The 13,880-nt window shown below is 47.0% G+C and overlaps 1 long non-coding RNA gene across 1 annotated transcript; it reads left to right on the forward strand.

The window, feature by feature from the left end:
* The first annotated feature begins 455 nt into the window (after positions 1 to 455).
* On the forward strand, positions 456 to 7,659 carry LOC124519874 (uncharacterized). The gene is made up of 3 exons (XR_006964209.1): positions 456 to 607; positions 720 to 788; positions 7,548 to 7,659. It is a non-coding gene; the product is annotated as an uncharacterized LOC124519874 (long non-coding RNA).
* The last annotated feature ends 6,221 nt before the right edge of the window (positions 7,660 to 13,880 follow it).

Raw genomic sequence — 13,880 nt, forward strand, 5'->3', positions numbered from 1 at the left:
AAAGGTGTATATTATGTCAACTCTTAATTTTTTTAATTTTTAAAACATTTTAAAAAGTAGGCTTCACATCCAGCATGGAGCCCAACATGGGGCTTGAATTCACAACCCTGAGAACTAAGACCTGAGCTGAGATCAAGAGTCAGATGCTTAACTGATGAGCCACCCAGGTGACCTTGTCAGCTGTTAATTACACAGTTAACTTCCAAGATGTCATAGGTTGGGTTTTCTAGCAACAGATGCCAAGATGGAGTTTGACGTGCCTGGTATTTTTTGGAGATTAAGATCTGCAGGAAGGCGGTGAAGGAAGAGGGGTTTCTTCAAGGGAAAGATCAATTTACAATGCAGGCCAACAATGGGAATCCTCTGGAGGGCTCTGGAACAGAAATGGCCTGTCAGAGTGGTCCCATGTCGGGCTGAAATAGCTGGGCCTTTGTCTCCTACCACAACAGGTCAACAGATATGGGTCCGCCAGGAAGAGCATGTTCTTGGGCAAGTCAGCTCTCGGCAACTGAGGCAAGAAGAAACTGGGGATTCTCTTCTGACAGCTGATACAAGCCCTCCCTTGAAAGGGTTACAGGCACTGCATCTCTATGCCCACCACCCAAAGGTATCTATATACTTGCAGGCAAACTGGGAGAGGTATTTGCAACACGATAATGGGCAAAAAGTGACTAAGTTTGATAATTACGAACGCTGTTGCTATAAACATCCATCTGCAGGTTTGTGTGTGGACATACGTTTTCAACTCCTCGAGTAAACACCAAGGAGTGCTATTGCTGAATCCTATGGTAAGAGTCTGTTTAGTTCTGTAAGAAATCCCAAACCGTTTTCCAAAGCGGCCGTGCCATTTTGCATTCCCACCAGCAATGAACGAGAGTTCCTGTTGGCTCCACATCTCTGCCAGCAGCTGGCGTTGTCAGTGTCCTGGATCTTGAGCCATTCTAATAGGTGTGTGGTAAGTTAATTACTTTCAAATTCGGTTTTTTTTTTATGAAGCTCTCTGCTCACAAATTTGAAAGACGTCCTAATTATGAGTCTCTGAGTAACGAAGAACAGAAAAAATTAAACTGTTTCAATATAATCGGTTTCTGAGTGACACTACCAGGTCTACCTTGACCAAAATAAGTCAAAGATTTATGTTTCTATTGCTTCAAGAGCTGCTTTTTAAAATTATTTTTGATAAATGATAGTTAGAAACAAAATACCAAACCAAAGGATAAGAAAATACCATTTAATTTTGCTATCGATAAACAAATATTTGTGTGCTGAGATTGTTTTAAATTCAAGCGCTAAAATCATTCTGCAGCTGCTTTTCAAATTGCTAGCTAATAAAAAGAAGGTGCTTTTGGTATAGATTAGGTAGAAGTAGTTTTAAATCCTTCATGTTTAGTTTTTGAAAAGATATGTTAATTTGACAGAGGTCTTCGGGGGTGCAAAGTAGTATCTGAAATGTACAAAAGCCTAGCAAGGTATAGTTCTAGTGGGGTTGTGGAATTCTGGGGACCATGGGTCGACCTGACGCAGGAGTGGGATGGGGGAGCTATAGGACGACACCAACCTGGGTCTTGAAGGAGGAAAAGAATCCTTCGTTTTCTTTCTATGGCAGCACAGATAGTAGAGGATAAAATCCAGGATTTTGGATTCTTGTTCCCTTTTACTGACTTCTACACTGAACATGAAAAGGTTACTTGTAGAACTTTAAAAGCATCTCTGGTATTCCTTAGGGGGGAAAAATTACTCTTTTCTAGATTTTTTTCCCCCCTAAATAGGGCAGATCTGCAAAGATGGAAAGACAAGGAAATACTAAAAATAACTTTCCCCAATTAGTGGTAGCCAAACACATATGGGAAGACGGAAATAGCTTTCGATGGCCCAGAGCAAAACTGTGATGCAAATGAACTCCCCAAGTGCAGGGAGTAATTAGAAACAGCCACGAAAATGTACTCAGGATGCCGTGGGAACAGTTGCCAAACGTGGAGGGCGGTGATGATGGTCTTGCAACTTCTTGGAACCTGTAGACATTGAGGGACTGGCTCTGAGGACGTTTATTCCTGTTATTTTCCACAAAGGCGTGGGTGCTGGGCTCCTTCTTGGAAAGTCAGAAATTCCGGATCTTCTAAACAAAAATTCTAGGGGGGGGGGGTGTGTGATCTGAATTGCACATTTCGAGAAGCCCAGAGGCAAATGGCTCTGTTGTTGCTTCTCAGCTGGCAGGGATTTTGTTTTTGACTCTGGCACGTGGAGAAGAGCCACCTGTGGGCCGTGGGCAGCGGTGAGAGGGCACGAGAGACTGCCAAGATCAGCATCACTCTGGGCTTTGGCCCAACTGACCAGCTGGTTTCCCTGCCTTGGCGAATGGGGCTGCCACTCAGCCAGCTGGCCGGGGCTTCTGCCAGGGCCACCTCCCTGGGGTGGGGAGGGTCAACAGCTAAGACCACAGGGGCTGCCAGACCCACCATGATGGGGCCACAGGGAGCCTGATCTGACCTGAAGGGCAGCTCCACCAGGCACCTGCCAATTTCCCTTTACATTGGCTTCCGGGTCCGTTAACGATCCCAGATATTCAAATTCTCTTCCTATTCCCTATTCTCAGTGCAGGTAGTCAATGAGATGATGAGAGCAGTGGTTGATAAAAGACTACATTTCCTTGTACTGGTCAGCAGCCAATGCCCGAGTCCCGAAGTGCCCACTTTCCATTGGGTACCTCTCCAGGGCCCCCTGGTCCTCCTCAGAGTCCGAGGGGTGAAGGGTTCGTGCCTGGCATGGCATGGCATGGCCTTCAAGACTGCAGCATCATCTGCAGATTGGCCCGTATCCATCCCCACATGGTTGTTCAATGTGAACTCAACCTCTGTGTGCACCTGTTTTTTTTTCTTTCTCCCATCAACTCTTAATTTGCTACCCATTACTCCAAATTCTGCTTTCGACCAACCCCCTTACTCTTTTTTTTATGTTTTATTTATTTCTGAGAGAGAGAGTGAGAGAGAGAGAAGGGGGTGAGGGGCAGAGAATGAGGGAGACACAGAATCCGAAGCAGGCTCCAGGCTCTGAGCTGTCAGCACAGAGTCCGATGCGGGGCTCGAACCCACAGACTGTGAGATCATGACCTGAGCCAAAGTCAGACACTTAACTGATTGAGCCATGCAGGCGCCCCCACAACCCCCTTATCCTACACTCCCTCAAATAACTTATGGGTCAGGCTCCTTTCTTCTAGAACCCTGTGCTGCTTTCCTGCACTGAAGAATGGCCCGCCTTCCATCTGGTTCAGTCCTGGCAAGTGATGATCGGACAGCGCTCACCTCCCTGTAGAGGAATCTGATCAGGGAAGCAAGCAGGGGGGAGGTGGGGGAGGACTCTGGACATGTCACACAGCCAGCCTGTCACTTACTGCAGTCCAACTCCCAAGAGTTTTGAGAATTGCTTTCTTGGATGCTTCTAGAAGCATAGGGCTCCCAGCCTGACCTCTTTGTTCTCCCCTCTGCTGATTAGTTTACTAAAAAACGTAAACCAAGCCTCACTGTTCCCAGATGGACCTGCTTTCTGACCGTCTGCAGCTCTCCCTTCCCCTCTGTTGCCTCTCAATTATAAATCCCACTTTGCAACACCTTATTCGTCCCACTCCCTCCCAAGAGCCTATGTGCATTCGGATAACCGACTAAAGGTCTGTGAGTTATTCTGAAGCCACACATCCTCAGGTCTCTCCTTGGGAAACCTGAACTCAGAACTAACAACTGTGGGGCACCTGAGAGGCTCAGTCGGTTAAGCGTCCAACTCTTGGTTTTGGCTCAGGTCATGATTTTGTGGTTCAGGGGTTCGAGCTCCACGCTGACAGTACAGGGCGTGCTTGGGATTCTCTCTCTCTCTGTCTCTGTCTCTCTCTCTCTGCCCCTTCCTCTGCTTGTGCCATCTCTCTCTCTCAAAATAAATAAATAAAGTTCAGAACTAAAGTGTAACTGAAGGAGTTGCACTTTCGTAAGTTATGTGGATGAACACACGCCTTTCCTGAGTATCACACATGAGAGTCTGTGTGCACAACGATGACATGGGGGGGTGGGGACAGTGTCCCTTGTGGGGTTTGAGTTTCTGGTTTAGAGAAAGAAGAAATACAACGTACAGGGAGGGGAGGTAAAAATGACACGAAGGAGACAGGCAGGGGTGGTGACAGAGGATGGAGATACCACTTTGGCTGGGGGACTCCAAGGGCATGTGTTGAGAGGACGTCCTAGGCCTGGGGAGGAGGCCAGCTGGGTTTGAATCTCAGCTCTGCTGAGGGCTAACTGGGTGCCCTCATCCTACCTCCGTTTCCCCGACTGTGAGACAAGGGTAATCCTACTACCTCATAGGGCCATCACAAGAGTACATGAAATAATGCTCATAAGGCTTCTGGCGCATAGTGAATGGGGAATTAGCAGAAGCTATTGTTGTGTGAGCTTCGTGGGGGAGACAGCATCTGACCTGGCCCTAAAGCCAAGGCGTGTACGGACATACGCCCAGGAGCCTTCATGGTGGAGTTGGGGACTCAGAGACAAAGAAGGCACAGTTCCCACCGGCAAAGGGCTTTGAAAGAATTGACAAATTGCATTCTTCGGGGCGGAGAAGACAAGCGATGCCAACCCTTGGTGATGCCGTTTTTAAATATTAGCTACTAAAGGAAGCTGCTAATGAAAAAGCAAAACGCACGGGAGTTACACTGCAGTGAAGACCGTCAACTCAGGGGACTGAGAGTAATTCACCAGGGCTGCGCTGGAGGAATGACGGATTTTCCCGGTGACGGGTCTTTCTCCCCACGGTGGCTAGGGGGCGGTAGAAGCACGCGAAAGCAGTGAGAACGTTCGCGTCCCGCGTTAGCCGGGCCGCTGACCGGCTGGTGCTGGGCCGAGCTCTGCTCGCCTGCAGTATGCATCCACCACCCCACCAAACACCCCAAGTGCCCATCTCCTCGTCCCTTCCTGCCTTTTGTCTCCAAACATTTCCTGATGGACTAATAGGTCTCAGGCCTGCGTAGGTGCTAAGGAGCAGAAACGTACGGTAAACTCTATAGAAATACTGAGTTTTCACACACGGCATCAATCGGTTAGGTTGCCACCTATGCGTTTGAGAAACGCTTATCTGTTAAGATGAGGTTTTTTGTTTTTAATTTTTTAAACATGTTTATTCATTTTTGAGAGACGGAGAGACGGAGGGCAAGCAGGGGAGAGGCAAAGAGAGAGGGAGACACAGAATCTGAAGCGGGCTCCGGGCTCCGAGCGGTCAGCACAGAGCCTGACTTGGGGCTCGAACCCACGAACTGGGTGATCATGACCTGAGCCGAAGTCAGACGCTTAACCAGCTGAGCCACCCAGGTGCCCCTAGATGAGGTTTTATTTGAACACTTGGAGGCCCCTTTAAAATTCAGACCTGTCTAAACACCGTTCAAAGTTTGGGAGACTATGCTCAACTTGAGGAGGCAAGCCCCAGCTCAGCAGTGAAGCATGGAAAGACTGTGGCTTCACCATCACACGGCCTGGGTTCAGCTCTGAGCTGCACCATGGTCAGCGGCATGACCTCAGACAAGTTATTCAACCTCTCTGAGCCTGGGCATCGACAGGTCTGAAAGGTAATAAATAACTGCACGAATGCTGTATGCGGTATTCAGTAGGTGTTCAATAGGTGTTAGCTCCTCAGCCTCTGCTCTCTAGGAGGAAGGGAAAGGAGGGAAGCGTGGAGCCAACGTGGAGCAACATATTCCACGCGCTTGGCTGCGGACAAGGCCATTGCACGAAAGGCACTTGTCTATACGGACACACCCAGGTAACGTCAGTTAATTCCAATGCTCCGAAACACTTGAAATTGTAGGGGAGAAAATCGAGAGAGTCTGAAGTATGCTTATTAGGAGGCGAGAAGAAGAGTTTAGTCCAACGGACGTGTCTTGAGGGCTCCATCTGTGTGGGGCAGGGGGTCAAAAAAGGGAAGATCGGGACAAGACGAGGTGGGAGTCTGGCCAAGTGCAGAAGCTTCATGAGCAATGATGTGACACCTGAGCAAAGGCGGTGAGGAGAAGAGACAGAGAGGGAGAAGAGCCTCAAAGTGAGGCTGTCTGTTCTCTTGCTTCACATGGCTTTCCTAATAGTTTGTGTCAGCTGGTTTCCGGGTAATTGGGTTTGATGGCTTAGCCTGGAATTGATTGACATGTGTGCTGAGAGGGGCTCCCTCGAGAATCATGAACTTGATTTGATCATGGTGAATTTTACATGTCATAAAGTGTTTTTATGAACTGCAGCTACCCCGGATGACCTCAGTAACATGTTTATTCTGGGGATGTGAAGTTTGCTGTTAGAACAGGGGTGTGATGTGTAAGAAGGGGCTCGGGTTCAGGACTCTTACACTTGACTATGAGACCAATTTTGCTCCTTATTACTCATGCATCATTAGATATGCACCTGATGACTTCTAAGACAGAACTTGCTACAGGGTTCCAGGATGGCCCCCCAAATTCCTGTCCCTGGGATGCACGTCCCGGATAATCCCCTCCCCCAAGTGTGGTGGGATCTTTCAGTATGGTGGGATATTGGACCCTGATTAGCTTACATTAGTATGGCAAAGGTGAGGGGATTTTGCTGAAGTAATCAAGGTACCAAGTCAGTCAATGTTGAGTTAATAAAAGGGAGATTATCCTGGGTGGGCCTGACTTAATCAGGCACACTCTTGAAAAGAGGGTCTAGAGGTCAGAGACAGAAGTCAGGAGAATTTTCCTCATGACCTTGAAGGGAGGTCTTGAGGAGCAGACCGCATACCAGAGAGCGGCCCTCATGGAAGGTCAGCAAAACGGTAGGGACCTAGTGTAACCACCAGAGGGAACTTTAGAGGAGATGAGATCACAGCCCAGCTGACATCGTGACTGCAACCTTGTGAGGCCCCGGGCAGAGGACACGCTAAGCCACGCTGGACTCTTTCTCCGCAGAAATGTGTCCATTGAAGCCTCTAAGTTTGTGGTGACTTGTTACCAGGAACGGAACAATAACCCAGAACTTGCATCACCTACTTTACAGAGTTGTTGTGGGGATTAGAGAAGAGGTATGCGAAGCATCTGGCGTGTGGGAGACCACTAATGAATGATAGGTTTTAGTCACATAATTGGAGATTATCCCGTTCTTTTTTTTAGGGAACATAAATTTCTCTTTCTTGAATGGATCTGGTGAGATGCTAAGAAATACTGAGAGGGTTGAATAAATGGTGCGTATAACCTGCACCTAGTGCAGCATCTGGCCAGCAGTAAATTACGTGATAGCGATAATGATGATGATAATGATAATCATGACCCACAATGATGATGACTTTTATCCTGGTGAGAATTTGGCATATTTCTCCATAAAAACACAGATCTCCCCCCGCCCCTTAAAACCACGTTTGACTTGCTTCACTTCAGCAAATTAGCTTTTCTTTCTTTCTTTCTTTCTTTCTTTCTTTCTTTCTTTCTTTCTTTCTTTCTTTCTAAATTTTTAATTTTTCAGTTAATTAATTTACTTATTTATTTATTTATTTATTTTTGCAAATTTCTTTTCTTGCAGAAGTACCAGAGACTGAATCATCTGCTGAGTAGACGTGAACCTTAGACATGATCTGGTCTAGCTTCTTCAGTTTACAAAAACACCGTGCAAAAAAAAAAAAAACAAAAAAAACACCGTGCGTATGAAGTAGGTTTTTTTTTTCAATGCCACAGAGTCAATTAATAGAATTAATTGATTTATAATTAATTAATAGAATTGACAATTAATAGAATTGACACTTAATAGAGTCAATTAATAGAATCAGGAATAGAATTCAGGTATGTTGATACCAAGGTCATTCCCACAGAATCATGTATTTTTTTCTTTTCTGAAGATCTCCCTCTAGTTAAGACACAGTGCCATTTCAACTCAGCATTCCCTTGTAAAACCTCACCCCGCACGTAATTTATCAGTCGTGAACATTCATTTCCAGCTCTCTCTCCTGAAGAATTTGGTATTGATCTTAATTCACTGAAATAATATTTACTGAGGGGCCTAATATGTGCTATATTTGGAATCAAATTTATTAACCCGTAGCCCCAAGTTACACTAAAATTATACCTCAAGTTTCTTGTAAACCTATTTGCCGTCAAGACCCTATAAGGAGGTGCTGCTGCGATTATCATTTTATAGGTGAAGATACTGGGAAATGAAGAGGTCGGGGGGGTGGTTGCCAGAGAGAAGGGGGGTGGGGGGAGGGGTAAAATGGACACAGGGGGTTAAGAGGTACAGACTTCCAGTTATGCAATAAATAAGTCACGGAGAGGAAAAGTACAGCGTAAGGAATGCAGTCAATAATATTATAATAACGTTGGATGGTTGTCCCATTCTGTCGGTGGTGGCAACACGTATCATGGGCAGCACTGAGTGTTGAATAGAACTGTTGCATCACTGTGTTGTAAACCTGAAACTGACATAACATGGTATATTAATTATACTTCAAAACAAAAACAGAGATAGCTTCATAAAACTCTATGTCTTAAATTCGTGAGAAAAGAGAGAAAAGGTCCAGGGGCTTGCGGGGCCAAACAGCTAGTAGGTGATGGAGCTGGGCTTTGTACCGGCTGCCGCTTTGAACTTCTTTCTGCTTTTAATTAGACCGCTTCCCAGAAGCTGGTTTGGCCAAATAATAATAATGAACTTAGTCGGAGAAGTCAAGAACGCTCCCCCGCTTCATCCCCATCCCTGGATCTGGGATGATGCTCGGGCGTGGATCCCAGGACTGACAGCACAGAAAGTGAGGGAGGAGGAAAGCGGTCTTCTTGCTCCTGAGACCCCTCGATATATTCCTCTTTCCCTTCCACCGGCAGCCCCTTCCTTCGTCCAGCGTGCGATGCCGAAGCCCGTGGAAGGGTCCTCGTGGCCACGCTGCTGCCACCCAGCTGCTTTCCCAATTAGGCCCTGAAAGGTTTCCCCTGACTTTTTAGGTCCCTTCTCAGCGGAATTCTCCTTTTTTCCTCGGTAGACGTCTCAGAAACTCGGTCAGACGTGGCCAGGGGCCCGGATCCTCATGATGGTACCCGCATTTCTCAAGAATGACCCTCTCTCTCCAGGGCTGAGCCAGCCACCTACCTATAAGGAGGGCGGCCTGCAGGAGGTGACCAAACTCTGACTCCGTGGCTGGGTTAAGCTCATGAGCAGGGACAGGTGCTTCGACACGCTGCCCATATTCGTAGTGAGAACAGGAAATGAGCCCTGAGGCCACTGAAGATGGAGGAGAATCTTCCAGGCCGCACAAAGTCTAAAGCCCTGCAGTTTATAAACCTCTCCCTCTTGCCGCCAGGGCCTGTCCCCGTGGGCGTTGCCTGCGAGTCCTGGGTTTGTGGATCTGGATGTGCAGGAACAGAGAGGAAGCCAGAGTGAGGACGGTTGAGATCATCTTGTTCTGCTAAGTTGGATGGCAAACCTACACTTTCAGAACTGCACACTGAGAAATGCAAGGCAACTGAGTGTCCTCTGCAGTGAACACATCAGCATGAATGTCCCTGTAGGCCAAGTAGAGAGACAAGTCAGGTTGGGGGCACAAAAGAAAGAGCCCAACCAGAAAACAGTCGCTCAGGATCGGCACCAGGACAGGGTTAATGCCAGAATCTGACTGCAGCTGGATATTTTCAGAGTTTTCCATATGTCCCAGGGTTTTCCCCTGCTTTGGGTTATTGGCAAATGGTATTCTGTTAGTTCTTTAAATTTTTTTTTAATGTTTATCTATTTTTGAGAGAGAGAGAGAGAGAGAGAGAGAGAGAGCGCACGAGAGAGAGCGAGCAGGGGAGGGGCAGAGAGAGAGGTACAGAATCCGAAGCAGGCTCCAGGCTCTGAGCTGTCAGCACAGAGCCCGACGCGGGGCTCGAACCCATGAACCGGGAGATCATGACCTGAGCTGAAGTCGGATGCTTAACCGACTGAGCCATCCAGGCACCCCCCTCCCCCCGCCATTAGTTCTTTTAAACTAATCCCCATGTTGTTTTCCACAAAGCTTGTGTCTGAAACATCTGTACAGTTCATCACGTGGCCACTAGGCCCACCAAGCACTGTCTGTAGGCTGAACTATACACAGTGTAAGAGGCTCCTGCTGCAATCTACGAAACACGTATTAACTTTAAACTGTTACCAAATTTCTCGTAGCTTCTTGCCCATAAGTATTTGAAAATAAATGATGCAAGTACTATTCGTGAGACCCACAAAGTTTTTTTGATGTGATGACAAGTCTTTTGCATTTTCTGGAAAAGGCAGGAAGGCCTGGCGGGGTTGGGTCCCATGCTTGAAAAGATGGGTAGCCGTTGCCTTACAGATCGAGTTGGAGAGGCTCCCCTGACCCAGTGGATTGTCGTCTGGGAAGCCACCACACCACCACCAGTAACCCGCAGTTAGGACGAGCTTGCATTTACACCCAGTAGTTCCTTAGCAGCTGCAGACCCACGGAATCGGTGCCTCCCAGGGCGTCTGATACATCTGATCCCCCTCGCAGGCCTGGAAGTTACCAAGGGAAGCCATAAAAGCCTAGTTGTTAGAGATGCAATTGAAGTGCACGTATAAAATTTGTTATACAAATAAATAGAAATGTATTTCTGTGCCAATGTTCAATTGATGAGTTCCCCATGATATCTGTGAGAAGTAAACAGAGAATTGAAAAAAAGAAACCCAGCATGTTAGCATTAAGCCTAAAAAGCTGTGGGATGAAAACCAACGTAGCCTATGGCAGATGGGGTGTTGTGACGTATACACGGGCCTGCCCGGTAGGTTGTTTCTGTTTTTGATCATCGCAGACCAAACACGAATGATTAATTCCGCGTTATTTCTCCCAGGCTGTAGCCCCCTCTCATTTCTCCAACGTAAGCGGGTTCTCCTCCTCCCCATAATGTCCACGAGACTGAACAGGGCCCTCGATCTTCACCGAGGCTCTCTCAGTCCTTCCCTGTGACTGGAAGTCTCAATTTTGCGGCGTAAACTTGGTCTGTGTGAGGCATTTCATTGAACAAACCATTGCTGAGCATCTCTTTGGTCAGCGCATTTGAAAGAAAGTCGGGAAGCCAGCTAATACTCTGGGCCAACGCCTTCCACCCTTCCATCTGTTACGGGTATTCTCCTCCGCCTCTTGCCCTCTGGGTTCCTGTGCTCTCTTCCCCTCCTCATTTCCTCTCCTCCACAGCATAGGAGTCCAAGAACGGGAGTCAGTCTCTATGTTTTCCATCTCAAGGGGATCTTCTTTCAAACCCTTTTCTATTACCGTGGATCAAAATGTCCTTTGCTCCCACTTAAAGTAGATTAGGCTCAGTGGTACCAGTGGGAGAGACAACAGAAACTCCATAAATCACCTGGTTACTAACTTTCTCTTCCTGTGCAGATGGGTTTCTCCTCACCATGTGTGCAAACCTCAAGTAAAAAATGGTGCCCATGACAACTCTGTGGGTGTTCCTGTGTCCTGAGTATGTGAACAGCACGACCGCATTCCACCATGGCTGTGACCTTGTGGGGCAGGTGTTCGTTCTAAGTCATGGAAAAGGCAGGGGGGACCCGTTGAGGTTAAGTCACATGCTCAAGGTGGCCCTAGGATTGGACATGGCAGCTGCCCCACCCTGCCCTTCTAATCCCCTTCAAGTTGTGCTTTCCTTTTCTCTGTGGCATTGACCAAGTCCTCATTTTTTCCACAGCTTCTTTGTCCACTGGGTCTACTGCATATGGTCTGTCTCCCTGCCTCTTCCCCAGCCCCCAGTGAAAGTGCACCTGCCCTACGAACGCAGGGAGTTTTGTCAGTTACATTTGCTGGCATATCCTAATGGTATAGAAAAGTGTCTGCCACCCAAGGACACTGAATAAACGTTGTTTAAATGAATGAGAGAAACTAGTCAAAGCAAGATTTCCTTTAAATTTTTTTTTTTCAACGTTTATTTATTTTTGGGACAGAGAGAGACAGAGCATGAACGGGGGAGGGGCAGAGAGGGAGGGAGACACAGAATCGGAAACAGGCTCCAGGCTCTGAGCCATCAGCCCAGAGCCTGACGCAGGGCTTGAACTCACAGACTGCGAGATCGTGACCTGGCTGAAGTCGGACGCTTAACCGACTGCGCCACCCAGGCGCCCCAAGATTTCCTTTAAAAAAAATTTTTTTTTTAACGTTTATTCATCTTTGAGAGACAGAGCATGAGCGGGGAAGGGTCAGAGAGGGGGAGACACAGAATCCGAAGCAGGCTCCAGGCTCCGAGCTGTCAGCACAGAGCCCGACGTGGGGCTCGAACCCACAAACTGTGAGATCATGACCTGAGCCGAAGTTGGACGCTCAACTGACTGAGCCACCCAGGCGCCCCAAAGCAAGGTTTCTTATGAGGTATTTGACCCCAACTTTAGCACCAACTTAGGAGTCACCGAAAGCTCTTTTTTTTTTTTTTTTTTTTTTTTTTTAATATAGACTCTTGGGACCCCTCGGTGGCTCAGTTAGTTGAGCATCTGACTCTTGATTTCAGCGCAGGTTATGATCCCTGGATCGTGGGATTGAGCCCTGAGTCGGGCTCCGGACTGAGCATGGAGATTGCTTAAGATTCTTTCTCTCCCTCCCTCTGCCCCTCTCCTCTACTCATACTCTCTCTCTCTAAAAAATAAAAATATAAATAAAATCTCTAAATACATACACATATACATATACACATACATATACATATATGTATAGACACTCAATTCATCTCTTTTATGTCCTGTGAGGAAACGGTGTTTGGAAATTTTAAGGAGGTGAAGTAAGTCATGTATGTGGCTTTCATCTACCTCTTCTCCAGCCCTCCCTGCCAACTGCCTTCCAAAAACGAACCCGACTTTGGTTTGAACATGTGTTTATTTGCGTGCATGTCTTGTGCCGTTTTTCTGTATGCTCCTTATATGGGATTGTCCTAGGATTTTTGTACATCCTTTTATGTGGGATTCAATGTCTGCTTCAGTTGCTGTCTTACATAATTATTCTCTTGATTCATACAAAGGTTTGTTGGTTTCAAAAGACTCCACACTGGGGCGCCTGGGTGGCTCAGTCGGTTGAGCGTCAGACTTGGCTCAGGTCATGATCTCGCAGTCTGTGGGTTTGAGCCCTGCATCGGGCTCTGTGCTGACAGCTCAGAGCCTGGAGCCTGCTTCGGATTCTGTGTCTCCCTCTCTCTCTGCCCCTCCCCCACTCATGCTCTGTCTCTCTCTCTGTCAAAAATAAACAAACATTGAAAAAATTTAAAAAAAACACCAAAAACAAAACACTCCACATACATTTTCTCATACAAGCCCCTACCCCCACCACCAGTGAGGTTGGCAAGAAGGGCACAACTATTGGTGATACTTTCTAAATGAGTAGTTTGACACTCAGAGAGGCTAAGTGTCTTTTCTAAGGTGACAAGCTACTCGGAAGCAAGTGGGACCAGACCCAAGTCTTCTGATTACGTGCTCCTGACTTTTCCCACCGTGCCACCCGGGCCTGGACTGTTTCAAGGGCGACGCCACGTATGATTATGTGCTTAATAAATGTTTTTAAAGCTGCTGTTCTCTGCAGCTGAAGTAATAGTCCATGTGAACAGTATAAAAATAATTGAGCTAAGGGAACAAAAATGTAATCCAAGGCAATCAGAGAGGCTGGAGGGTATCATGTGAGGCACAAGGAATAAATAGATCGGGTGGAGAGAAGATAAATTCTGTGGGTGAATGACCAGGAACAGACTGAGTGGAAAAGAAAAAAGAAAGCCTTCCACGGGTCTTCACTTTCAAATAAATGGCCTCCTTTATTCCTCGGACCAAACTTGTAAGGTAAACGTTATTAGACTCTCCATGTAATTAATGAAGGTTTCAGATCAGATTTTAATGCTTCTTTCTCAACTGGTAGTTGGTAGAGCT

This window comes from Lynx rufus, unplaced genomic scaffold, assembly GCF_022079265.1.
Source record: "Lynx rufus isolate CCGP_SWC_20201006 ecotype Redwood Valley unplaced genomic scaffold, mLynRuf1.p SCAF_29, whole genome shotgun sequence".
Taxonomy (NCBI): domain Eukaryota; kingdom Metazoa; phylum Chordata; class Mammalia; order Carnivora; family Felidae; genus Lynx; species Lynx rufus.